This window comes from Heptranchias perlo, unplaced genomic scaffold, assembly GCF_035084215.1.
Source record: "Heptranchias perlo isolate sHepPer1 unplaced genomic scaffold, sHepPer1.hap1 HAP1_SCAFFOLD_52, whole genome shotgun sequence".
Lineage (NCBI taxonomy): Eukaryota > Metazoa > Chordata > Chondrichthyes > Hexanchiformes > Hexanchidae > Heptranchias > Heptranchias perlo.
Genome location: NW_027139537.1, coordinates 5,620,482 through 5,646,540, shown reverse-complemented (window position 1 = coordinate 5,646,540; position 26,059 = coordinate 5,620,482).

Genomic DNA, 26,059 nt, shown 5'->3' with positions numbered 1-26,059 from the left:
AGGAAACATGACTTTCTTACATATGTCGGACTAACAGAGTTGAATTTTTTGAGGAACTCACTAATAAGGTAGAAAAAGAATGTCTGTCGATGTTATCCATTCGGACTTCTAGAATGCATTCGATAAGTTTCCATACAAAAGATAATTGGCAACACCGAAAGTGCATGGAATTTGAGGCAGTCTTTTGACTTGGGTTAGAAATTGGTCGGGAGTTGGGAGACAGTGGTGCAAAATGGTATGTACTCAGGTTGACAGGTTAGGAGTTGGGAGACAGTGGGGATAAATGGTATGTCCTTAGATTGTCAGGTGAGGGAGTTGGGAGACAGTGGGGATAAATGGTATGTCCTCAGATTGACCGGTTACGGAATTGGGGGAGAGTGGGGATAAATGGTCTGTACTCTGATTGACAGGTTAGAGAGTTGGGAGACAGTGGGGATAAATGGTCTGTCCTCAGACTGACAGGTTAGCGAGTTGGGAGACAATGGGGATAAATGGTCTGTACTCAGATTGATAGATTGAATCAACTTGGCCTCTATTCTCTTGATTCTAGAAGATTGAGGAATGATCTGATCGGCATGTTTAAAATGTTAAAAGGATTCGATAGGCTAGATGCAGAGAAACTATTTCATATAATGGGGAATCAAAAACGAAGGGACATAATCTCAAATTAAAGTTAGACCATTTAGAAGGGAAATCAGGAAGCACTTTTTCACACAAAGGGTAGCAGAAATCTGGAATACTCTTCCACAAAAGTCTTCGGATGCTGGAACAATTAGAGTTTTCAGAACAGATATGGATTTAAGGCGGGTGAAAGGAGTTGAGATACAGATCAGCCATCATCTCACTCAGCATAGGAGCAGGGATGCACTTGAGGCTTTTCGCCAACGGTGGGCGCCGCGAGGACTGGAGTGCGTCATCGACACTGAGAATAAATTTCGGATTTGATTCCAGCTTCGTTTGCTTTTGTGATAAATAAAGGTGTCGAAAAAAATAGTGGAGCCGGCTCCAGAGTCGGAATGGTCTACTCCTGTTCCTCTGTTCCATGACAATCTATGACTTGCTGCCCTGACAGATACCGCATCAATAAAAATTCCAGATGTGAACTATCCATTCAATGGGGAAATAGAAGCGAATGACAAAAACAGCATAATTGGAATTTAGAATGAGGCCGTAACCCAGTGAGATTACAAAATGGGCAGAATACCGCAAGTGGAATCTTTTACATGGAGATGTGTAACCAAACAGAATAGAATATTGAAGAGAAACATTAGCCTGATGCTGGTTCATTATTGTAGGGATTATTTCTCGGGTCCGTAACTGTAACCGGTGAAAATACAACGGGATGGGCTGTGAAGCCAATGTTGGATTCTCCGCTCACTTAGTGTGACACTGGAGTACATGGAATAACTTTGATTCTTCCTCTGTGGTGGGTGGGGAATCAGAAATGCAGCAGGATGGGGAAGGAAGCAGGGAAACTAATCAGGCAGGGGAGATGGAATGGAAAGGATGGGGAGAATCAGTTATAGAGCAGGAGGGCGACAGGATGTGAGGAAGATCAGGCACGGAACAAGAGAAAAGGAAGGGCAAAGGGGAGAATTAGGATTGCAGCGGGTGGGGATAGAATAAAAGGTTAGGGGAGAGTTAGGAGTGGGGGAAGACCGTTGAACTGGAGGCGGTTACAGTTGCAGGGGGACATTCAGTCATGGAGCAGGTGGGATGGAAAGTGCATCTGGGGAAGTTAAGTTAGAACTGGATCAGACATCGAGTTGAGAGAATGGAAACAAGGGGAGAAACAGATATGGAAACGGTGGAGGGGGGATGCAAACGTTAAAGTTCAGGCACAGAATCGATGGGGGAAGTAGACAGGTAAAAGACAGGGATTTCAGTGATGAAGCAGGGGGAGCTTTAAACAGAATGGGAGGAGAGAGAAGCAGGAAGGGGAATCAGATATGCTGAAGTCGCAATGGGCAGCATGAACATTAATATTTCAATTAAATACAAATACTAATTTGGAAGTGAATTTAATGTTCAGAGTTTCTCAACCTCACGATAAATTGAACCCGCTGCTAAACTTTTAAAACAACATGAATTAAAAGGTGAAATTCCATCACCCCCAATATGGATTAACAGGCCGATGAACTGAAAACTCACTTGTTTCCAGCACACATATGCTGATTCAGTTCCAGTAAGTGAAACCTGGATCCTGATGCTGAACGATGTGAATATCCTGATCAAGGCCGAGACTGTTACCCATTAACTGGAGGCTTTCTGCCGGAGATAATAATCATTGCTCTGTTGTTAATAATCGGACATCATTTAAAAATAACCTGCAACCAGCCATGTGACAGGAATTGTACAAATTCGGGGCAATAAGGATCAGATTAACATTATAATAGACCCAGTACTGAGATTAATAGAGCCGGGATCGGAATATATTACATTTATACAGATTTAGAATCGGGACAAAGAAACAGTCAATTATCGAAAGGGGAGATAATTCCAAACACTTAACGTTTCAACTCAAAGAGTTCACTGTGTCCTTCCCTCTGGTGTTTGATCCCAATAACCCGACAGCGAGCTTTGCCCCTTGCCACAGATGGAAGAGGTGGGGGGATTTGTTTTTTTTTCCACAGATAGAATTAATGACTTTCGTTAAAATATCAGTAATTTATCAAACTATTTCAATTTGAATGAGACGGTGTGTGATTCATATCGAGCCTCACACCAGAGAACAGGGCGGGGTGGGATTGTACTGATCAGGCTGAAGGTCGTGTTTATCACTGTGATGTGGAACAGATCCTTCCTCCAGGGTGTGTTCATGAAACCGCAGACCCCACAACCCGAACTTATCCGGAAACTGTGGAACCAGAATCAGGAGCCGCAGCAAAAGGTAAGGACCCTGAATATACTGAGCACAATGATTGTGTTTCAAAGTAGACCAATGGGGCTTTCGCCGTTTACTTGTGAAGTAATTCAAATTACATTGAAAGTCGGGGAGTTACTCACTGATCAGAATGTAAGGGTTGTTTATTTCCTGAAATTAACATTGGTGGCAGCGTCATTTAAGAGAATAAAACCTCAATCTATTCTCTCCTGCTAAAATTCTATTTTTTAAAATATTACTGGAAGATATTTCTGAATTATTACATTGCTTATGAACAAGCAGTTGGAGGTTGACACTTTGCAACATACAACCCAGCCCCAAACCACCAACATGACCCACTGTGGTGGCCCGGATGAATCCAGCCACTGGACGTTTTCTCTTTGACTCCCGTTGACCACAGTTTATTGGAGCTCTTTGCTGCCGCACTCTGTCAAACGCTACTTGTTGACGGGGTGATTTCCCCTCATTTCTCCTCTGGTTCTCAACTCTCGCATCCATTTGTGGATTGACACGATAAAGAAGTCTGAAACCGAGTGGTTCTGGCGGAATCGGTTCTGAGCGCTGACGAGCAGATAATTGACGAGCGAGTGTTACTTGATCGACCAACTCCCTCCATCACTTTACTGATAATTGAGAGGTGACTGATATGGCGCTGATTGACTGGGTCCAATTAGTCCCTGATTCTGTGCACTGGACACAGCACGTCCACCTTGGACATTGGCGGGTGAAGCTAGTATAATTGGTGCACTGCCAGAGTTTGAGCGACAGCTCGTTCTTCAGCACGATGGTGGGATGCAGTCAGGTCCCATGGAATGCACTTTCTAGTGTTCATTCACACGTGGTGTGAACCGAATTGGCTGCAGACAGGCACTTGTGATAGCGATAAGACCGGGAGGAAAGAACATCTCTGTCAGGAATGTGGTCAATTGAAAACGCCGCCTGTTGGGAGCCTTTGTTCATTAATGCAGTGGTTGGAAGGGTCAGTGGGTTGTCTGTGGGATTGGGTCAGTGGGTTGTCTGTGGGACTGGGTCAGTGGGGTGTCGGTGTGGGACTGGATCAGTGGGGTGTCGTTGGGGGACTGGGTCAGTGGGGTGTCTGTTGGACTGGGTCAGTGGGGTGTCGCTGTGGGACTGCGTCAGTGGGGTGTCTTTGTGCGACTGGGTCAGTGTGGCGTCTGTTGGACTGGGTCAGTGGAGTGTCGGTGTGGGACTGGGGCAGTTGGGTGTGGGAGTGGGACTGGGTCAGTGGGGTGTGAGTGTGGGACTGGGTCAGTGGGGTGTGGGTGTGGGACTGGGTCAGTGTGGTGTTGGTGTTGGATTGATTCAGTGGGGTGTGTGTTTGGGAATGGGTCAGTTGGGTGTCAGTGTCAGACTGGGTCAGTGGGGTGTCGGTGTGTGACTGGATCAGTGGGGTGTCGCTGGGGACTGGGTCAGTGGGGTTTCAGTGTTGGACTGGGTCAGTGGGGTGTCGCTGTGGGACGGGGTCAGTGGGGTGTCGCTGGGGACTGGGTCAGTGGGGTGTCTGTTGGACTGGGTCAGTGGGGTGTCGCTGTGGGACGGGGTCAGTGGGGAGTCGGTGTGGGACTGCGTCAGTGGGGTGTCTTTGTGGGACTGGGTCAGTGTGGCGTCTGTTGGACTGGGTCGGTGGGGTGTCGGTGTGGGGCTGGGTCAGTTGGGTTTTAGTGTGGGACTGGGTCAGTGGGGTGTGAGTGTAGGACTGGGTCAGTGGGTTGCCGGTGTAGGACTGGGTCAGTGGTGTGTGGGTGTGGGACTGGGTCAGTGGGGTGTGGGTGTTGGATTGATTCAGTGGGGTGTGGGTTTGGGAATGGGTCAGTGGAGTGTCAGTTTCAGACTGGGTCAGTGGGGTGTCGGTGTTGGACTGGGTCAGTGGGGTGTCGGTGTGGGGCTTGGTCAGTGTGGTGTCGGTGTGGGACTGGGTCAGTGGGGTGTCGGTGTGTGACTGGGTCAGTGGGGTTTCGGTGTGGGACTTGGTCAGTGGGGATTCGGTGTGGGACTTGGCCATTGGGGTGTCGGTGTGGGACTGGGTCAGTGGGGTGTAGGTGTGGGTAAGTGTCAGTGGTGTGTGGGTGTGAGACTGGGTCAGTGGTGTGTGGGTGTGGGACTGGGTCAGTGGTGTTTCGGTGTGCCACTGGGTCAGTTTTGTGTGTGGGTGTGGGACTCGGTCAGTGTTGTTTCGGTGTGGGACTGGGTCAGTGGGGTGTGGGTGTGGGACTGGTTCCGTAGGTTGTCTGTGTAGGACTGGTTCGGTGGGGTTTCGCTGTGGGACTGGGTTAGTGGGGTGTCAGTGTCGGACTGGGTCACTGGGGTTTCGGTGTGGGACTGGGTCAGTGGGGAGTTGGTGTGTGACTGGGTCAGTGGGGTTTCGGTTTTCGATTGGGTCAATGGGGTGTCGTTGTGGGACTGGGTCAGTGCTGTGCATGTTGGACTGGGTCAGTGAGGTGTAGGTGTGGGACTGGGTCAGTGGTGTGTGGGTATGGGACTGGGTCAGTGGTGTGTGGGTGTGGGACTGGGTCAGTGGTGTTTCGGTGTACCACTGGGTCATTGGGATGTTGGTGTTGGACTGGTTCGATGGAGTGACTTTGTGGTACTGGGTCAGTGGGGTGTCGGTGTGTGACTGGTTCAGTGGGGTGAGGGTGTGTGACTGGGTCAGTGGAGTTTCGGTGTGTGACTGGTTCAGTGGGGTGTGGGTGTGGGACTGGGTCAGTGGAGTTTCGGTGTCGTACTGGGTCAGTGGGGTTTCGGTGTGGGACTGGGTCAGTCGGGTGTCGGTGTGTGACTGGGTCAGTGGGGTGTCGGTATCGGACTGGGTCCGTGGGGTTTCGGTGTGCGATTGGGTCAATGGGGTGTCGTTGTGGGACTGGGTCAGTGCTGTGCATGTTGGACTGGGTTAGTGGTGTTTCGGTATGGGACTGGGGTTGTGAGTCTGAGGAACAACAGGTGAACTGTACAGGGTCGGTGAGAAGGCAATCTCCAGATTGGAGAACCTCACGACAAAGAAAAGATTCTTTGAAGGTGAAATTGGATAAACACATTATGGGGAAAGGTATAGAAGCTGATCAGGTTAGATGAAGATTGGTTCGAAGAGGCTCATGCGGAGCGTAAACACCAGCATGGACTAGTTGGATTGAATGGCCTGTTTCTGTGCTGTACATTATGTGTAATTCTGTGTCATGAAGGGGAGTGACGAGGCTGCATTTTCTGAAGGAGTTTTGTGAAATGGGAATATCGGAAGCTTTTCTCTAATTCTGTCGCCTGAATAAGTGAGCTTTACCGGTGAAACTTGGAGATTCCAGTTTCCCAGTCAGAGCGTGGAATGTTACACAAATTGGACTGAGTTTTACTTGTTCTATAACATTAAACCACAAATGAGATTTGTGTATTACAGAGGAGAGGTTTTGATCAAAGAGATGTTCCCAATTTGACCTGTGGGTGAATAGTTAGACACGAGTATCTCCATCTCCAGCCTCTCTTTCCCCTCGATGTTCTATCGGCTCCAGAATCTCTGTTCATCTTTCTCTCAACTCCATGTTTGAATTTCTCCAATCAGGTTTCATCTCCTGCCACAGCCCATGAAACGGCAATAATCAGACTCATATATAACACCTTCTATGACTGTGACCGTGATAACCTATCCCTCCTCACTCTTCTCCACCTCTGCAGTCTTTGACACGGTCGATCACAATATCCTCCTCCAACGCCTCTCCTCCATTGTCCAGCTCAGTGAGACTGCCCTCACTTGGTTCCACCTTTACCTGTCCAATCGTATCCGAAGAATCTTCATCAATGGCTTCTCTTCCCGCCCCGCACTCTTACCTCTGGAGTCTCCCATGGATATAACCTCACCACCTCCTATTTCTCATCTACATGCTGCCTCTTGGAGACATTATCCGAAGACAAGTGGTCAGCTTTCACTGATACCAATCTGCTCGACCTCTCCACCACCTCTCCCGACCCCTCCACTGTCTCAACTTTGTCACGCTGCTTGTCCAACATCCAGTCATAGACCAGATCCACATTTCTCCCATTAAACACTGGGAAGACCGAAGGAACCGTCTTCAGCCCCCGCCATGAATTCTGTTCCCTCTCCAGCGATTCCATTTCCGTCCCAGCCAATGTCTCCGATTGAACCAGACTGTTCACAACCTCAGCGTTCGATGTGACACCAAGCCGAGCTTCTGATCTGATATTTTCTCCATCACAAGGACCGCCTACTACCACCTCTGGAACATCGCCCATCTCCATCCCTGCTTCAGCCCATCTGCTGCTGAAACCCTCATCCATGGTTTTATCTCCTGAAGACACGATTTTTCCACTAATCTCTGGGCCGACTTTGTTCTTTTCACACTCTGTAAACTTAAGTGAATCCAAATCACTGCTCACGGATCACCCCTGTTCTTGTGAACCTCCATTGGCTCCTGGGCCCCCTGCACGTCCAAATTAAAACTCTCATCCTCGTGTTTAAATCCCTTCACGGTCCCGTCTCTCCCTGACTCTCTAACCCCCTCCAGCCCGAGAAGCAGCTATCTCCATTGACACATAGAATCACAGAAAGGACAGATGGAATCATTGTCAGTGTCAGGTGATACATATTGGTAAAATATCAGCTCTAATTGTACACTGACTGGAAGCAAATTCGATGCTATGGCGGAGCAGAGCGATTTGGAAGTTACAATTCCATGTTACATGGAAGGGAGCACCTCAGGTTGATACGGCTGTCGGACAGCTAATGGAAGTTTGGGTTTAATCCCGAAAGGTATAGAATAAAGAAGTTTAGAGATAATAATGAACCTAAATAAAACCTTAATATGACCTCCATTGGAGTACAATATCGCCTCCACGCTTTAGGCAGGATATTGAGCCTCTCGAGAGTGAACAAACCAGATTCAATGGAATATTTCCTGGTATTGGTAGAAACAGATACAAAGAAAGATTTGAAAAACGCTGTGTTTTCTATTAGAACAACTCATATTATGGAAGGATGTGATAGATGTGTTTAAAATTATCAAGGGATGCAACAGGATAGATAGAAACAAGCTGTTTTCAGGCGTTGAGGTATCACGAACCGAGCAACCAATTAATTTAATTTTCAGAGTTTCCCAGTCTCACAATAAATTGAATCCGCTGAAAACCGTTCAAAAGTTAATAGAAAAGTTGAAATTAAAGATTAACAGGCCGATGAAGCAGAAATGTCACTTGAGTCCCGCACACCTTTGTGATTCAGTTCCACTAAGTGAAACCTGGATCCTGATGCTGAAGGGTGTGAATATCCTGATCAAGGCCGAGACTGGTACTCATTAACTGGTGACTTTCTGCAGAAGATTATAATCATTGCTCTGTTGTTAATAGGAAAATAACCTGTGACGGAAATTGTACAAATTCGGGGTAATAAGGATCATATGAGCATTATAAAGGGCCTGATACTGAGATTAATAGAGCCGGGCTCTGAATGTAATTCATTTACACAGAGTTCGAATCGGGATAAGGAAACAGCTACTGATCGAAAGAGAAGAAAATTCCAAACAATTTACGTTTCAAATCATGGAGTTCACTGTGTCCTTCCCTCTGGTGTTTGATCCCAATAAACTAACAGCGAGCTTTGCCCATTGCTGTGTCTGCCCTTTTATATTCGGATATTAAACAAGTTTTATGATGAGCAACAACATCGAATTGAGGACATGGAACTGAATCCAGCTACAAAACACAGATTCTCTGTGGTTTCTCCTGAACCACAGATGGAAGAGCTGGGGGACAATTTATTCATTGTTATCACACAAAGAATTCATGACTTTGGTTAAAAGATCAGTAATTTATCAAAACAATTCAATCCGAATGAGACTGTGTGTGATTCAGATCGAGCCCCACACCAGAGAACAGGGCGGGGAGGGATTGTACTGATCAGGCTGAAGGGCGGGTTTATGCCGGTGAAGTGCAACTGATCTTTACCCAGGATGTGTTCATTGACCTGCAGAACCAAAAACTCTAACTTACCCGGACACACTGGAACCAGAATCAGGAGCCGCAGCACAAGGTGAGGACCCCGAATATACTGAGCACAATTGTAGAGTTTAATGCAGCAGAACTGACCCATTGCAGTTTATTTGTGTATTATTTCAATGAGATTGAAAAGTTGTATCCATGTTGGATCAGGTAAGAAAGGATTGTTTTTTTTACGTAAGTTAACTTACCGGAAGAAGCGCCATTTAACAGAATAAAAATTCCAAATGTAAACTCCACACTAAAATTCTGCTGTTGTAAATAGTATTCAAGGTTAATTTTCGTTTATGACACGGTTAGAGGTTGAGACTTTTCAATATAAATCACAGCCTCCAACCGTCACCGAAATCCAATGTTTCCAGCCAGTGGCGGTTTACCCTTTGGCCCACATTGACCTCAGGATGCTGGGGCTTCTTGGTACCAAACCCAAACAAACACTCCTTTGTTGTCCAGGCGAGTTCCAGTCAGCTCTTCTCTGGCATTCAAATCTTCTATCTGTGAACAAATGGGGATCCGGGGATTTGAGGCACCGCCCGAACTGAGCGTCGCTGAACAGATTATTGATGAGTTCATGTTTCTTGATGGCGCGATTGATGAGTCCGTCCATCAGGCTACTGATCATTGAGAGGTGGATGGGAGGGCGATAATCGGATGGAATCAGTCTGCACTTTTAATTTGTGGATAGAACAGAACTCTTCAACCAAAATATATCCCTAAAGAGCAAATTATTCCAATTGTACAGTCAAGCAACCATGGTAAACGTGTGAGGTAGGAGGCAGGATGAAGCAAAAGGAAGTGACTTACACAAATGCCAAGTAAAGTGGTCACCCAGAGGATTGGGAGAAATATAGGAAACAAGAAAGGGACACAAAGAAAATATTAAGAGCTGCAAAAAGGGAATACGGAAACAAAACTTGCAAGTTATATAAAGGCTAATGGTGTCAACCCCAGGATATTAAAACAAGTAGGTGTTGGAATTGCAGAAGCTAATCATAATCTTACCAAGTTCTCTTGATAGACTGCAACATTTCTATTGCCATTCCATTTTTAGGGTGAGATAGAAAACCAGGTAACTGCAGGCCCCAGTTTAACTTCGGTTGTCGGGTTGCTACGAGAACTGGTGATTAAAAATAGAGTGACTGAGCACTTGAGCAAATATGAGCTGATCAGAGAGAGGAAACATGACTTTCTTAATTAACTCATGTCGGACTAACACAGTTGAATTTTTTGAGGAACTCACTAAGAAGGTGGAAAAAGAATGTCTGTCGATGTTATCTATGCGGACTTCGAGAGGTCATTCGATAAGGTTTCATACAAAAGATAATTGGCAAAACCGAAAGGGCATGGCATTGGAGGCAGTCTTTTGACTTGGGTTAGAAATTGTTCGGGAGTTGGGAGACAGTGGGGAAAATGGTCTGTCCTCAGATTGAAAGGTTAAGAGTTGGGAGACAGTGGGGATAAATGGTATATACTCAGATTGACAGGTTAAGAGTTGGGAGACAGTGGGGATAAATGGTCTGTACTCAGGTTGACAGGTTAGGGAGTTGGGAGAGAGTGGGAATAATAGTCTGTACTCAGGTTGACAGGTTAGGTAGTTGGGAGACAGTGGGGATAAATGGTATGTACTCAGACTGTCAGGTTAGGAAATTGGGAGACAGTGGGGATAAATGGTCTGTACTCAGATTGTCAGGTTAGGGAGTTGGGAGACAGTGGGGATAAATGGTATTTCCTCAGATTGACCGGTCACGGAGTTGGGAGAGTGTGGGGATAAATTGTCTGTACTCTGATTGACAGGTTAGGGAGTTGGGAGACAGTGAGGATAAATGGTCTGTACTCAGACTGACAGGTTAGCGAGTTGGGAGACAATGGGGATAAATGGTCTGTACTCAGATTGACAGGTTGGATCAACTTGGCCTCTATTCTCTTGATTCTAGAAGATTGAGGAGTGATCTGATCGGCATGTTTAAAATGTTAAAATGATTCGATAGGCTAGATGCAGAGAAACTATTTCATATGATGGGGAATCAAAAACGAAGGGACATAAACTTAAATTAAAGTTAGACCATTTAGAAGGGAAATCAGGAAGCACTTTTTCACATAAAGGGGAGCAGAAATCTGGAATTCTCTTCCAGAAAAGTCTTCGGATGCTGGAACAATTAGAGTTTTCAATACTGAAATTGTAGATTTTTGTTCGGTAAGTGTTTCAATGGATTTGGATTAAAGGCGGGTGAAAGGAGTTGAGATACAGATCAGCCATGATCTCTCTCATCATTGGAGCAGGGATGCACTTGAGGCTTTTCGCCAACGGTGGGCGCCGCGAGGACTGGAGTGCGTCATCGACACTGAGAATAAAGTTCGGATTTGATTCTCGCTTCGTTTGCTTTTGTGATAAATAAAGGTGTCGAAAAAAATAGTGGAGCCGGCTCCAGAGTCGGAATGGTCTACTCCTCTTCCTCTGTCCCATGACAATCTATGACTTGCTGCCCTGGCAGATACCGCATCAATAAAAATTCCAGATGTGAACTACCCATTCAATGGGAAAATAGAAGCGAATGACAAATACAGCATAATTGGAATTTAGAATGAGGCCGTAACCCAGTGAGATTACAAAATGGGCAAAATACCGCAAGTGGAATCTTTTACATGGAGATGTGTGACCAAACAGAAAAGAATATTGAAAAGAAACATTAGCCTGATGCTGGTTCATTATTGTCGGGATTATTTCTCGGGTCCGGAACTGTAACCGGTGAAAATAAAACGGGATGGGCTCTGAAGCCAATGTTGGATTCTCTGCTCACTTATTGTGACACTGGAGTACTTGGAATAACTTTGATTCTTCCTCTGTGGTGGGTGGGGAATCAGAAATGCAGCAGGATGGGGAAGGAAGCAGGGAAAGTAATCAGGCAGGGGAGATGGAAAGGAAAGGATGGGGAGAATCAGTTATAGAGCAGGAGGGCGACAGGATGTGAGGAAGATCAGGCACGGAACAAGAGAAAAGGAAGGGAAAAGGGGAGAATTAGGATGGCAGCGGGTGGGGATAGAATAAAATGTTTGGGGAGAGTTAGGAGTGGGGGAAGACCGTTGAACTGGAGGCGGTTACAGTTGCAGGGGGACATTCAGTCATGGAGCAGGTGGGATGGAAAGTGCATCTGGGGAAGGTAATTTAGAACAGGATCAGACATAGAGTTGAGGGAATGGAAACAAGGGTAGAAACAGATATGGAACCGGTGGAGGGGGGATACAAACGTTAAAGTTCAGGCACAGAATCGGTGGGGGAAGTAGACAGGTAAAAGACAGGGATTTCAGAGACGAAGCAGGGGGAGCTTTAAACAGAATGGGAGGAGAGAGAAGCAGGAAGGGGAATCAGATATGCTGGAGTCGCAATGGGCAGCATGAACATTAATTTTACTATTAAATACAAATACTAATTTGGAAGTGAATTTAATGTTCAGGGTTTTTCGACCTCACGATGAATTGAACCCGCTGCTGAACTTTTAAAACAAAGATTAAATGAAAAGGTGAAATTCCATCACCCCCAATATGGATTAACAGGCCGATGAACTGAAAACTCACTTGTTTCCAGCACACATATGCTGATTCAGTTCCAGTAAGTGAAACCTGGATCCTGATGCTGAACGATGTGAATATCCTGATCAAGGCCGAGACTGTTACCCATTAACTGGAGGCTTTCTGCCGGAGATAATAATCATTGCTCTGTTGTTAATAATCGGACGTCATTGGAAAATAACCTGCAACCAGCCATGTGACAGGAATTGTACAAATTCGGGGCAATAAGGATCAGATTAACATTATAATAGACCCAGTACTGAGATTAATAGAGCCGGGATCGGAATATATTACATTTATACAGATTTAGAATCGGGACAAAGAAACAGTCAATTATCGAAAGGGGAGATAATTCCAAACACTTAACGTTTCAACTCAAAGAGTTCACTGTGTCCTTCCCTCTGGTGTTTGATCCCAATAACCCGACAGCGAGCTTTGCCCCTTGCCACAGATGGAAGAGGTGGGGGGATTTGGTATTTTTTTTCCACAAATAGAATTAATGACTTTCGTTAAAATATCAGTAATTTATCAAACTATTTCAATTTGAATGAGGCGGTGTGTGATTCATATCGAGCCTCACACCAGAGAACAGGGCGGGGTGGGATTGTACTGATCAGGCTGAAGGTCGTGTTTATCACTGTGATGTGGAACAGATCCTTCCTCCAGGGTGTGTTCATGAAACCGCAGACCCCACAACCCGAACTTATCCGGAAACTGTGGAACCAGAATCAGGAGCCGCAGCAAAAGGTAAGGACCCTGAATATACTGAGCACAATGATTGTGTTTCAAAGTAGACCAATGGGGCTTTCGCCGCTTCCTTGTGAAGTAAGTCAATTATATTGAAAGTCGGGGAGTTACTCACTGATCAGAATGTAAGGGTTGTTTATTTCCTGAAATTAACATTGGTGACAGCGTCATTTAAGAGATTAAAACCTCAATCTATTCTCTCCTGCTAAAATTCTATTTTTTTAAATATTATTGGAAGATATTTCTGAATTATTACATTGCTTATGATCAAGCAGTTGGAGGTTGACACTTTGCAACATCCAACACAGCCCCAAACCACTAACATGACCCAGTGTGGTGGCCTGGATGAATCCAGCCACTGGACGTTTTCTCTTTGACTCCCGTTGACCACAGTTTATTGGAGCTCTTTGCTGTCGCACTCTGTCAAACGCTCCTTGTTGACGGGGTGATTTCCCCTCACTTCTCTGGTTCTCAACTCTCGCATCCATTTGTGGATTGACACGATAAAGAAGTCTGAAACCGAGTGGTTCTGGCGGAATCGGTTCTGAGCGCTGACGAGCAGATAATTGACGAGCGAGTGTTACTTGATCGACCAACTCCCTCCATCACTTTACTGATAATTGAGATGTGACTGATATGGCGCTGATTGACTGGGTCCAATTAGTCCCTGATTCTGTGCACTGGACACAGCACGTCCACCTTGTACAGTGGCGGGTGAAGCAAGTATAATTGGTGCACTGCCAGAGTTTGAGCGACAGCTCGTTCTTCAGCACGATGGTGGGATGCAGTCAGGTCCCATGGAATTCACTTTCTAGTGTTCATTCACACGTGCTGTGAACCGAATTGGCTGCAGACAGGCACTTGTGATAGCGATAAGACCGGGAGGAAAGAACATCTATGTAAGGAATGTTGTCGATTGAAAACGCCGCCTGTTGGGAGCCTTTTTCATTAATGTGGTGGTTGGAAGGGTCAGTGGGTTGTCTGTGGGACTGGGTCAGTGGGTTGTCTGTGGGACTGGGTCAGTGGGGTGTCGGTGTGGGACTGGATCAGTGGGGTGTCTTTGGGGGACTGGGTCAGTGGGGTGTCTGTTGGACTGGGTCAGTGGGGTGTCGCTGTGGGACTGGGTCAGTGGGGAGTCGGTGTGGGACTGCGTCAGTGGGGTGTCTTTGTGGGACAGGGTCAGTGTGGCATCTGTTGGACTGGGTCAGTGGGGTGTCGGTGTGGGACTGGGGCAGTTGGGTGTGGGTGTGGGACTGGGTCAGTGGGGTGTAAGTGTGGGACTAGGTCAGTGGGTGTCGGTGTAGGACCGGGTCAGTGGGTTTCCGGTGTCGGACTGGATCAGTGGGGTTTGGGTGTGGGACTGGGCCAGTGGGGTGTGTGTGTGGGACTGGGTCAGTGGGGTGTGGGTGTTGGATTGGTTCAGTGGGGTGTGGGTTTGGAAATGGGTCAGTGGGGTGTCAGTGTCAGACTGGGTCAGTGGGGTGTCGGTGTTGGACTGGGTCAGTGGGGTGTCGGTGTGGGGCTTGGTCAGTGTGGTGTCGGTGTGTCAATGGGTCAGTGGGGTGTCGGTGTGTGACTGGGTCAGTGGGGTGTCGGTGTGGGACTGGGTAAGTGGGGTTTCGGTGTGGGACTTGGTCAGTGGGGTTTCGGTGTTGGACTGGGTCAGTGGGGTGTAGGTGTGGGACTGGGTCAGTGGGGTGTCGGTGTGGGACTGGGTCAGTGGGGTGTCGGTGTGGGACTGGGTCAGTGGGGTGTCTGTGTGGGACTGGGTCAGTGGGGTGTAGGTGTGGTAAGGGTCAGTGGTGTGTGGGTGTGGGACTGGGTCCGTCGTGTGTGGGTGTGGGACTGGGTCAGTGGTGTTTCGGTGTGCCACTGGGTCAGTTTTGTGTGTGGGTGTGGGACTCGGTCAGTGTTGTTTCGGTGTGGGACTGGGTCAGTGGGGTGTGGGTGTGGGACTGGTTCCGTAGGATGTCGGTGCAGGGCTGGTTCGGTGGGGTTTCGCTGTGGGACTGGGTTAGTGGGGTGTCGGTGTCGGACTGGGTCACTGGGGTTTCGGTGTGGGACTGGGTCAGTTGGGAGTTGGTGTGGGACAGGGTCAGTGGGGTGTCGGTGTGGGACTGGGTCCGTGGGGTTTCGGTTTTCGATTGGGTCAATGGTGTGTCGTTGTGGGACTGGGTCAGTGCTGTGCATGGTGGACTGGGTCAGTGAGGTGTCGGTGTGGGACTAGGTCAGTGGTGTGTGGGTATGGGACTGGGTCAGTGGTGTGTGGGTGTTGGACTGGGTCAGTGGTGTTTCGGTGTACCACTGGGTCAGTGGGGTGTCGGTGTGGGACTGGTTCAGTGGGGTGCGGGTGTGTGACTGGGTCAGTGTGGTGTCGGTGTGTGACTGGGTCAGTGGGGTGTAGGTGTGGTAAGGGTCAGTGGTGTGTGGGTGTGGGACTGGGTCCGTCGTGTGTGGGTGTGGGACTGGGTCAGTGGTGTTTCGGTGTACCACTGGGTCAGTGGGGTGTCGGTGTGGGATTGGTTCAGTGGGGTGTGGGTGTGTGACTCGGTCAGTGGGGTGTCGTTGTGTGACTGGTTCAGTGGGGTGTGGGTGTGGGACTGGGTCAGTGGGGTGTGGGTGTGGGACTGGGTCCGTAGGTTGTCGGTTTAGGACTGGTTCTGTGGGGTGTGGATGTGGAACTGGGTCAGTGGTGTGTCGGTGTCGTACTGGGTCAGTGGGGCTTCGGTGTGGGACTGGGTCAGTCGGGTGTCGGTGTGGGACTGGGTCACTGGTGTGTCGGTATCGGACTGGGTCAGTGGAGTGTCGGTGTGGGACTGGTTCAGTGGGGTGTGGGTGTGGGACTGGGTCCGTGGGGTTGCAGTTTGCGATTGGGTCAATGGGGTGTCGTTGTGGGACTGGGTCGGTGGGGTGTCGGTATCGGACTGAGTCAGTGGAGTGTCGGTGTGTGACAGGTTCAGTGGGGTGTCGGTATCGGACTGGGTCCGTGGGGTTTCGGTGTGCGATTGGGACAATGGGGTGTCGTTGTGGGACTGGGTCAGTGCTGTGCATGTTGGACTGGGTTCGTGGTGTTTCGGTGTGGGACTGGGGTTGTGGGTCTGAGGAACAACAGGTGAACTGTACAGGGTCGGTGAGAAGGCAATCTCCAGATTGGAGAACCTCACGACAAAGAAAAGATTCTTTGAAGGTGAAATTCGATAAACACAATATGGGGAAAGGTATAGAAGCTGATCAGGTTAGTTGAAGATTGGTTCGAAGAGGCTCATGCGGAGCGTAAACACCAGAATGGACTATTTGGATTGAATGGCCTGTTTCTGTGCTGTACATTATGTGTAATTCTGTGTCATGAAGGGGAGTGACGAGGCTGCATTTTCTGAAGGAGTTTTGTGAAATGAGAATATCGGAAGCTTTTCTCTAATCCTGTCGCCTGAATAAGTGAGCTTTACCGGTGAAACTTGGAGATTCCAGTTTCCCATTCAGAGCGTGGAATGTTACACAAAGTGGACTGAGTTTTACTTGTTCTGTAACATTAAACCACAAATGAGATTTGTGTATTACAGAGGAGAGGTTTTGATAAAAAGAGATGTTCCCAATTTGACCTGTGGGTGAATAGTTAGACACGAGTATCTCCATCTCCAGCCTCTGTTTCCCCTCGATGTTCTATCGGCTCCAGAATCTCTGTTCATCTTTCTCACAACTCCATGCTTGAATCACTCCAATCAGGTTTCATCTCCTGCCACAGCCCATGAAACGGCAATAATCAAACTAACATATAACACCTTCTATGACTGTGACCGTGATAAACTATCCCTCCTCACTCTTCTCCACCTCTGCAGTCTTTGACACGGTCGATCACAATATCCTCCTCCAACGCCTCTCCTCCATTGTCCAGCTCAGTGAGACTGCCCTCACTTGGTTCCACCTTTACCTGTCCAATCGTATCCGAAGAATCTTCATCAATGGATTCTCTTCCCGCCCCGCACTCTTACCTTTGGAGTCTCCCATGGATATAACCTCACCACCTCCTATTTCTCATTTACATGCTGCCTCTTGGAGACATTATCCGAAGACAAGTGGTCAGCTTTCACTGATACCAATCTGCTCGACCTCTCCACCACCTCTCCCGACCCCTCCACTGCCTCTACTTTGTCACGCTGCTTGTCCAACATCCAGTCATAGACCAGATCCACATTTCTCCCATTAAACACTGGGAAGACCGAAGGAACCGTCTTCAGCCCCCGCCATGAATTCTGTTCCCTCTCCAGCGATTCCATTTCCGTCCCAGCCAATGTCTCCGATTGAACCAGACAGTTCACAACCTCAGCGTTCGATTTGACACTAAGCCGAGCTTCTGATCTGATATTTTCTCCATCACAAGGACCGCCTACTTCCACCTCTGGATCATCGCCCATCTCCATCCCTGCTTCAGCCCATCTGCTGCTGAAACACTCATCCATGGTTTTATCTCCTGAAGACACGATTTTTCCAATAATCTCTGGGCCTACTTTGTTCTTTTCACACTCTGTAAACTTAAGTGAATCCAAAACACTGCTCACGGATCACCCCTGTTCTTGTGAACCTCCATTGGATCCCGGGCCCCCAGCACGTCCAAATTAAAACTCTCATCCTCGTGTTTAAATCCGTTCACGGTCCCGCCTCTCCCTGACTCTCTAACCCCCTCCAGCCCGAGAAGCAGCTATCTCCATTGACACATAGAATCACAGAAAGGACAGATGGAATCATTGTCAGTGTCAGGTGATACATATTGGTAAAATATCAGCTCTAATTGTACACTGACTGGAAGCAAATTCGATGCTATGGCGGAGCAGAGCGATTTGGAAGTTACAATTCCATGTTACATGGAAGGGAGCACCTCAGGTTGATACGGCTGTCGGAAAGCTAATGGAAGTTTGGGTTTAATCCCGAAAGGTATAGAATAAAGAAGTTTAGAGATAATAATGAACCTAAATAAAACCTTAATATGACCTCCATTGGAGTACAATATCGCCTCCACGCTTTAGGCAGGATATTGAGCCTCCAGAGAGTGAACAAACCAGATTCACTGGAATATTTCCTGGTATCAGGAGATACAGATGCAAAGAAAGATTTGAAAAACGCCGTGTTTTCCACTAGAACAACACATATTATGGAGGGATGTGATAGATGTGTTTAAAATTATGAAGGGATGGGACAGGATAGCTAGAAACAGGCTGTTTTCAGGCGTTGAGGTATCACGAACCGAGCAACCAATTAATTTAATTTTCAGAGTTTCCCAGTCTCACAATAAATTGAATCCGCTGAAAACCGTTCAAAGGTTAAAAGAAAAGTTGAAATTAAAGATTAACAGGCCGATGAAGCAGAAATGTCACTTGAGTCCAGAACACCTTTGTGATTCTGTTCCAGTGAGTGAAACCTGGCGCCTGATGCTGAAGGGTGTGAATATCCTGATCAAGGCCGAGACTTGTAGTCATCAACTGGTGAGTTTCTGCAGGAGATTATAATCTTTGCTCTGTTGTTAATAGGAAAATAACCTGTGACGGAAATTGTACAAATTCGGGGTAATAAGGATCAGATTGGCATTATAAAGGGCCTGGTACTGAGATTAATAGAGCCGGGCTCCGAATGTAGTTCATTTACACAGAGTTAGAATCGGGATAAGGAAACAGCTACTGATCGAAAGGGAAGAAAATTCCAAACACTTAACGTTTCAAATCATGGAGTTCACTGTGTCCTTCCCTCTGGTGTTTGATCCCAATAAACTAACAGCGAGCTTTGCCCATTGCTGTCTATGCCCTTTTATATTCGGATATTAAAGAAGTTTTATGATGAGCAACAACATCGAATTGAGGACACGGAACTGAATCCGGCTACAAAACACAGATTCTCTGTGGTTTCTCCTGAACCACAAATGGAAGAGCTGGGGGACAATTTATTCATTGTTATCACACAAAGAATTCATGACTTTGGTTAAAAGATCAATAATTTATCAAAACAATTCAATCCGAATGAGACTGTGTGTGATTCAGACCGAGCCCCACACCAGAGAACAGGGCGGGGAGGGATTGTACTGATCAGGCTGAAGGGCGGGTTTATGCCGGTGATGTGCAACTGTTATTTACCCAGGATGTGTTCATTGACCTGCAGAACCTATAACCCTAACGTACCCGGACACTCTGGAACCAGAATCAGGAGCCGCAGCACAAGGTGAGGACCCCGAATATACTGAGCACAATTGTAGAGTTTAATGCAGCAGAACTGACCCATTGCAGTTTATTTGTGTATTAGTTCAATGAGATTGAAAAGTTGTATCCATGTTGGATCAGGTAAGAAAGGATTGTTTTTTTTACGTAAGTTAACTTACCGGAAGAAGCGCCATTTAACAGAATAAAAATTCCAAATGTAAACTCCACACTAAAATTCTGCTGTTGTAAATAGTATTCAAGGGTAATTTTCGTTTATGACACGGTTAGAGGTTGAGACTTTTCAATATAAATCACAGCCTCTAACCGTCACCGAAATCCAATGTTTCCAGCCAGGGGCGGTTTACCCTTTGGCCCACATTGACCTCAGGATGCTGGGGCTTCTTGGTACCAAACCCAAACAAACACTCCTTTGTTGTCCAGGCGAGTTCCAGTCAGGTCTTCTCTGGCATTCAAATCTTCGATCTGTGAACAAATGGGGATCCGTGGATTTGAGGCACCGCCCGAACTGAGCGTCGCTGAACAGATTATTGATGAGTGAATGTTTCTTGATGGCGCGATTGATGAGTCCGTCCATCAGGCTACTGATCATTGAGAGGTGGATGGGAGGGCGGTAATCGGATGGATTCAGTCTGCACTTTTAATTTGTGGGTAGAAAAGAGCTGTGCATCCAAAATATATCCCTAAAGAGCAAAATATTCCACTTGTACAGTCAAACAACCATGGCAAACGTGTGAGGTAGTTGGCAGTATGAAGCTAAAGGAAGTGACTTACACAAATACCAAGTAAAGTGGTCACCCAGAGGATTGGGAGAAATATAGGAAACAAGAAAGGGACACAAAGAAAATATTAAGTGCTGCAAAATGGGAATAGGGAAACAAAACTTGCAAGTAATATGAAGGCAATTGGTTTTCAACCTCAGGATATTAAAACAAATAGGTGTTGGAATTGCAGAAGCTGATCATAATCTTACCAAGTTCTCTTGATAGACTGCAACATTTCTATTGCCATTCCATTTTTAGGGTGAGATAGAGAAACCAGGTAACTACAGGCCCCAGTTTAACTTCGGTTGTCGGGTTGCTACTAGAATTGGTGATTAAAAATAGAGTGACTGAGCACTTGAGCAAATATGAGCTGATCAGAGAGAGAAAGCATGACTTTCTTAATTAACTCATGTCGGACTAACACAGTTGAATTTTTTGAGGAACTCGCTAAGAAGGTGGAAAAAGAATGTCTTTTGATGTTATCTCTGCGGACTTCGAGAGGTCATTCGATAAGGTTCCATACAAAAGATAATTGGCAAAACCGAAAGGGCATGGCATTGGAGGCAATCTTTTGACTTGGGTTAGAAATTGTTCGGGAGCTGGAAGACAGTGGGGAAAATGGTCTGTACTCAAGTTGACAGGTTAAGAGTTGGGAGACATTGGGGATAAATGGTATATACTCAGATTGACAGGTTAGGGAGTTGGGAGACAGTGTGGATAAATGGTATGTACTCAGATTGACAGGTTAGGGATTTGGGAGACAGTGGGGATAAATGGTCTGGACTCAGGTTGACAGGTTAGGGAGTTGGGAGACAGTGGGGATAAATGGTCTGGACTCAGGTTGACAGGTGATGAGTTGGGATACAGTGGGGATAATTGGTATGTCCTCAGATTGACAGGTTAGGGAGTTGGGAGACAGTTGAGATAAATGGTATGTACTCAGATTGAGAGGTTAGTGAGTTGGGAGACAGTGGGGATAAATGGTATGTCCTCAGGTTGACAGGTTTGGGAGTTGGGAGACAGTGGGGATAAATGGTCTGTACTCAGATTGACAGGTTGGATCAACTTGTCCTCTATTCCCTTGATTCGACAAGATTGAGGAGTGATCTGATCGGCATGTTTAAATGTTAAATGGATTCGATAGGCTAGATGCAGAGAAACTATTTCATATGATTGGGAATCAAGAACGAAGGGACATAATCTGAAATTAAAGTTGAACCATTTGGAAGGGAAATCAGAAAGCATTTTTTCACACTAAGGGGACCAGAAATCTGGAATTCTCTTCCACAAAATTCTTCGGATGCTGGAACAATTAGAGCTTTTAATACTGGGATTGGTAGATTTTTGTTGGGTGAGTGTTTCAATGGATATGGATTTAAGGCGGGTGAAAGGAGTTGATATACAGATCATTCATGATCTCTCTCAGTATTGCAGCAGGGATGCACTTGAGGCCTTTCGCAAACGGTGGGCGCCGGGAGGACTGGAGTGCATCATCGACACTGAGAATAAAGTTCGGATTTGATTCTAGCTTCGTTTGCTTTTGTGATAAATAAAGGTGTCCAGATTCGGAATGGTCTCCTCCTGTTCCTCTGTCCCATGACAATCTATGACTTTGCTGCCCTGACAGATACCACATCAATAAAAATTCCAGATGTGAGCTATCCATTCAATGGGAAAATAGAAGCGAATGACAAATACAGCATAATTGGAATTTAGAATGAGGCCGTAACCCAGTGAGATTACAAAATGGGCAAAATACCGCAAGTGGAATCTTTTACATGGAGATGTGTGACCAAACAGAAAAGAATATTGAAAAGAAACATTGGCCTGATGCTGGTTCAATATTGTAGGGATTATTTCTCGGGTCCGTAACTGCAACCGGTGAAAATAAAACGGGATGGGCTCTGAAGCCAATGTTGGATTCTCCACTCACTTAGTGTGACACTGGAGTACTTGGAATAGCTTTGATTCTTCCTCTGTGGTGGGTGGGGAATCAGAAATGCAGCAGGATGGGGAAGGAAGCAGGGAAAGTAATCACGCGGGGGAAGATGGAAAGGAAAGGAGGGGGAGAATCAGTTATAGAGCAGGATGGCGACAGGATGTGAGGAAGATCAGGCATGGAACAAGAGAAAAGGAAGGGCAAAGGGGAGAATTAGGATTGCAGCGGGTAGGGATAGAATAAAAGGTTAGGGGAGAGTTAGGAGTGGGGGAAGGCCGTTGAACTGTAGGCGGTTACAGTTGCAGGGGGACATTCAGTCATGGAGCAGGTGGGATGGAAAGTGCATCTGGGGAAGGTAAGTTAGAACAGAATCAGACATAGAGTTGAGGGAATGAAAAAAAGGGGAGAAACAGATATGGAACCGGTGGAGGGGGATGCAAACGTTAAAGTTCAGGCACAGAATCGGTGGGGGAAGTAGACAGGTAAAAGACAGGGATTTCAGAGACGAAGCAGGGGGAGCTTTAAACAGAATGGGAGGAGAGAGAAGCAGGAATGGGAATCAGATATGCTGGAGTCGCAATGGGCAGCATGAACATTAATATTACTATTAAATACAAATACTAATTTGGAAGTGAATTTAATGTTCAGAGTTTCTCAGCCTCACAATAAATTGAACCTGCTGCTAAACTTTTAAAACAAAGATTAAATGAAAAGTTGAAATTCCATCACCCACAATAAAGATTAACAGGCCGATGAACTGAAAACTCACTTGTTTCCAGCACACATATGCTGATTCAGTTCCAGTAAGTGAAACCTGGATCCTGATGCTGAACGATGTGAATATCCTGATCAAGGCCGAGACTGTTACCCATTAACTGGAGGCTTTCTGCCGGAGATAATAATCATTGCTCTGTTGTTAATAATCGGCCATCATTGGAAAATAACCTGTAACCTGCCATGTGACAGGAATTGCACAAATTCGGGGCAATAAGGATCAGATTAACATTATAATAGACCCAGTACTGAGATTAATAGAGCCGGGATCGGAATATATTACATATATACAGATTTAGAACCGGGACAAAGAAACAGTCAATTATCGAAAGGGGAGATAATTCCAAACACTTAACGTTTCAACTCAAAGAGTTCACTGTGTCCTTCCCTCTGGTGTTTGATCCCAATAACCCGACAGCGAGCGTTGCCCCTTGCCACAGATGGAAGAGGTGGGGGGGGGGGGTTTGGTATTTTTTCCACAAAAAGAATTAATGACTTTCGTTAAAATATCAGTAATTTATCAAACTATTTCAATTTGAATGAGACGGTGTGTGATTCATATCGAGCCCCACACCAGAGAACAGGACGGGGAGGGATTATACTGATCAGGCTGAAGGTCGTGTTTATCACTGTGTTGTGGAACTGATCTTTTACTCCAGGGTGTGTTCATTAACCCGCAGACCCCACAACCCGAACTTATCCGGAAACTGTGGAACCAGAATCAGGAGCCGCAGCAAAAGGTAAGGACCCCGAATATACTGAGCACAATGATTGTGTTTCAAAGTAGACCAATGGGGCTTTCGCCGTTTCCTTGTGAAGTAATTCAATTATATTTAAAGTCGGGGAGTTACTCACTGATCAGAATGTAAGGGTTGTTTATTTCCTGAAATTACCATTCATGGCAGCGTCATTTAAGAGGCTAAAACCTCAATCTATTTTCTCCTGCTAATTTTCTATTGTTTAAAATATTATTAGAAGATATTTCTGAATTATTTTATATCTTATTAACAAACGGTTGGAGGTTGACACTTTGCAACATACAACACAGCCCCGAACCACCAACATAACCCAGTGTGGTGGCCCTGATGATTCCAGCCTCTGGAGGTTTTCCCTTTTTACTCACGTTGACCTCAGTTTGCTGGAGCTCTTTGGTGCCGCACCCTGTCAAACGCTGCCTGTTGACGGGGTGAGTTCCCCTCACTTCTCCTCTGGTTCTCCACTCTCGCATCCATTTGTGATTTGACACTATAAAGAAGTCTGAAACCGAGTGGTTCTGGCGGAATCGTTTCTGAGCGCTGACGAGCGAGTGTTACTTGATGGACCAACTCCCTCCATCGCTTTGTGATGAGAGGTGACTGATATGGCGCTGATTGACTGGGTACAATTAGTCCCTGATTCTGTGCACTGGACACAGCACGTCCACCTTGTACATTGGCGGGTGAAGCAAGTATAATTGGTGCACTGCCAGAATTTGAGCGACAGCTCGTTCTTCAACACGATGGTGGGATGCAGTCAGGCCCCATGGAATTCACTTTCTCCTGTTCATTCACACGTGGTGTGAACCGAATTGGCTGCAGACAGGCACTTGTGATAGCGATAAGACAGGGAGGAAAGAACATCTATGTAAGGAATGTGGTCAATTGAAAACGCCGCCTGTCGGGAGCCCTTGTTCATTAATGTAGTGGTTGGAAGGGTCAGTGGGTTGTCTGTGGGACTGTGTCAGTGGGGTGTCGGTGTGGGACCGGGTCAGTGTGGTTTCGGTGTTGGACTAGGTCAGTGGGGTGTCTGTCGGACTGGGTCATTGGGGTGTCTGTCGGACTGGGTCAGTGGAGTGTCGGTGTGTGACTGGGTCAGTGGGGTGTCGGTGTGGGACTGGGTCAGTGGGGTGTGGGTTTGGGACCGGGTCAGTGGGGTGTCGGTTGGGACTGAGTGGGTGGGGTGTCGGCGTGGGACCGGGTCGGTGGGGTGTCGTCGCGGGGCCGGGTCGGTGGGGTGTTTGAGGGTTTGAAGTAGACTCAAGTGGATCATCAACTCCACATGGACCAGACTGGCCGAATGGCCTATTTCTGTGCTGTACATTCTCTGTAATTTCATGTCGAAAAGGGAAGTGACGAGGTTCGATTTTATGAATCAGTTTTGTAAAATGAGAATATCGGAATCTTTTCTCTCATTCTCTATCCTTCAATTAGTGAACTTCTCCGGTGGAACTGGGAGATTCCAGTTTCTCAGCCAGTGCGTGGAATGTTATGTAAAAGTTGACTGAGTTCAACTTGTTCTATAACATTGAACCACAAATGAGACTTGTGTATTACAGAGGGAGAGGGTTTGATCAAAGAGAGGCGCCCAGTTTGACCAGTGGGTGAATACTTAAACACGTGTATCTCCATCTCTAGCCTCCCTTTCCTCTCAGTGTTTTGTCGCCTCCCGAATCTCTGCTCATCTTTCTCAAAACATCATGTTTGAATCTCTACAATCAGGTTCCCCCTCCTGTCACAGCACTGAAATGGCAATATTCAATGTCACAAGTAACACCTTCTATGACTGTGACCGCGGTGAACTATCCCTCCTCATTCTCCACCTCTGCAGTCTTTGACACGGTCGATCACAATTTCATCCTCCGACGTCTCTCCTCCATTGTCCAGCTCAGTGGGACTGCCCTCACTTGGTTCCACTTTTACCTGTTCAGTCGTACCAGGAGAATCTTCATCAATGGCTTCTCTTCCCGCCCCGGAACTGTTACCTCTGGAGTCCCCCATGGATCTAACCTCGCCCGTATATTTCTCATCTACATGCTGCCCCTTGGAGACATTATTCGAAGACAAGGGGTCAGCTTTCACATGTACACTCACAACACTACTCACCTCCTACAGTGTTCATTAGTGTTAATATTGGAACATTGCTAAATCTCCTCACCTCCTACAGTGCTCATTATTGTTAATATTAGAACAGTGGTACAACTCCTCACCTCCTCCAGTGCTCATTAATGTTAATATTAGAACAGTGGTAAATCTCCTCACCTCCTACAGTGCTCATTAGTGTTAATATTAGAACAGTGGTAAATCTCCTCACCTCCTACAGTGCTCATTAGTGCGAATATTAAAACAGTGGTAAATCTCTTCACCTCCTACAGTGCTCATTAGTCAGATGCTAACACCATGAGTGATGTGGT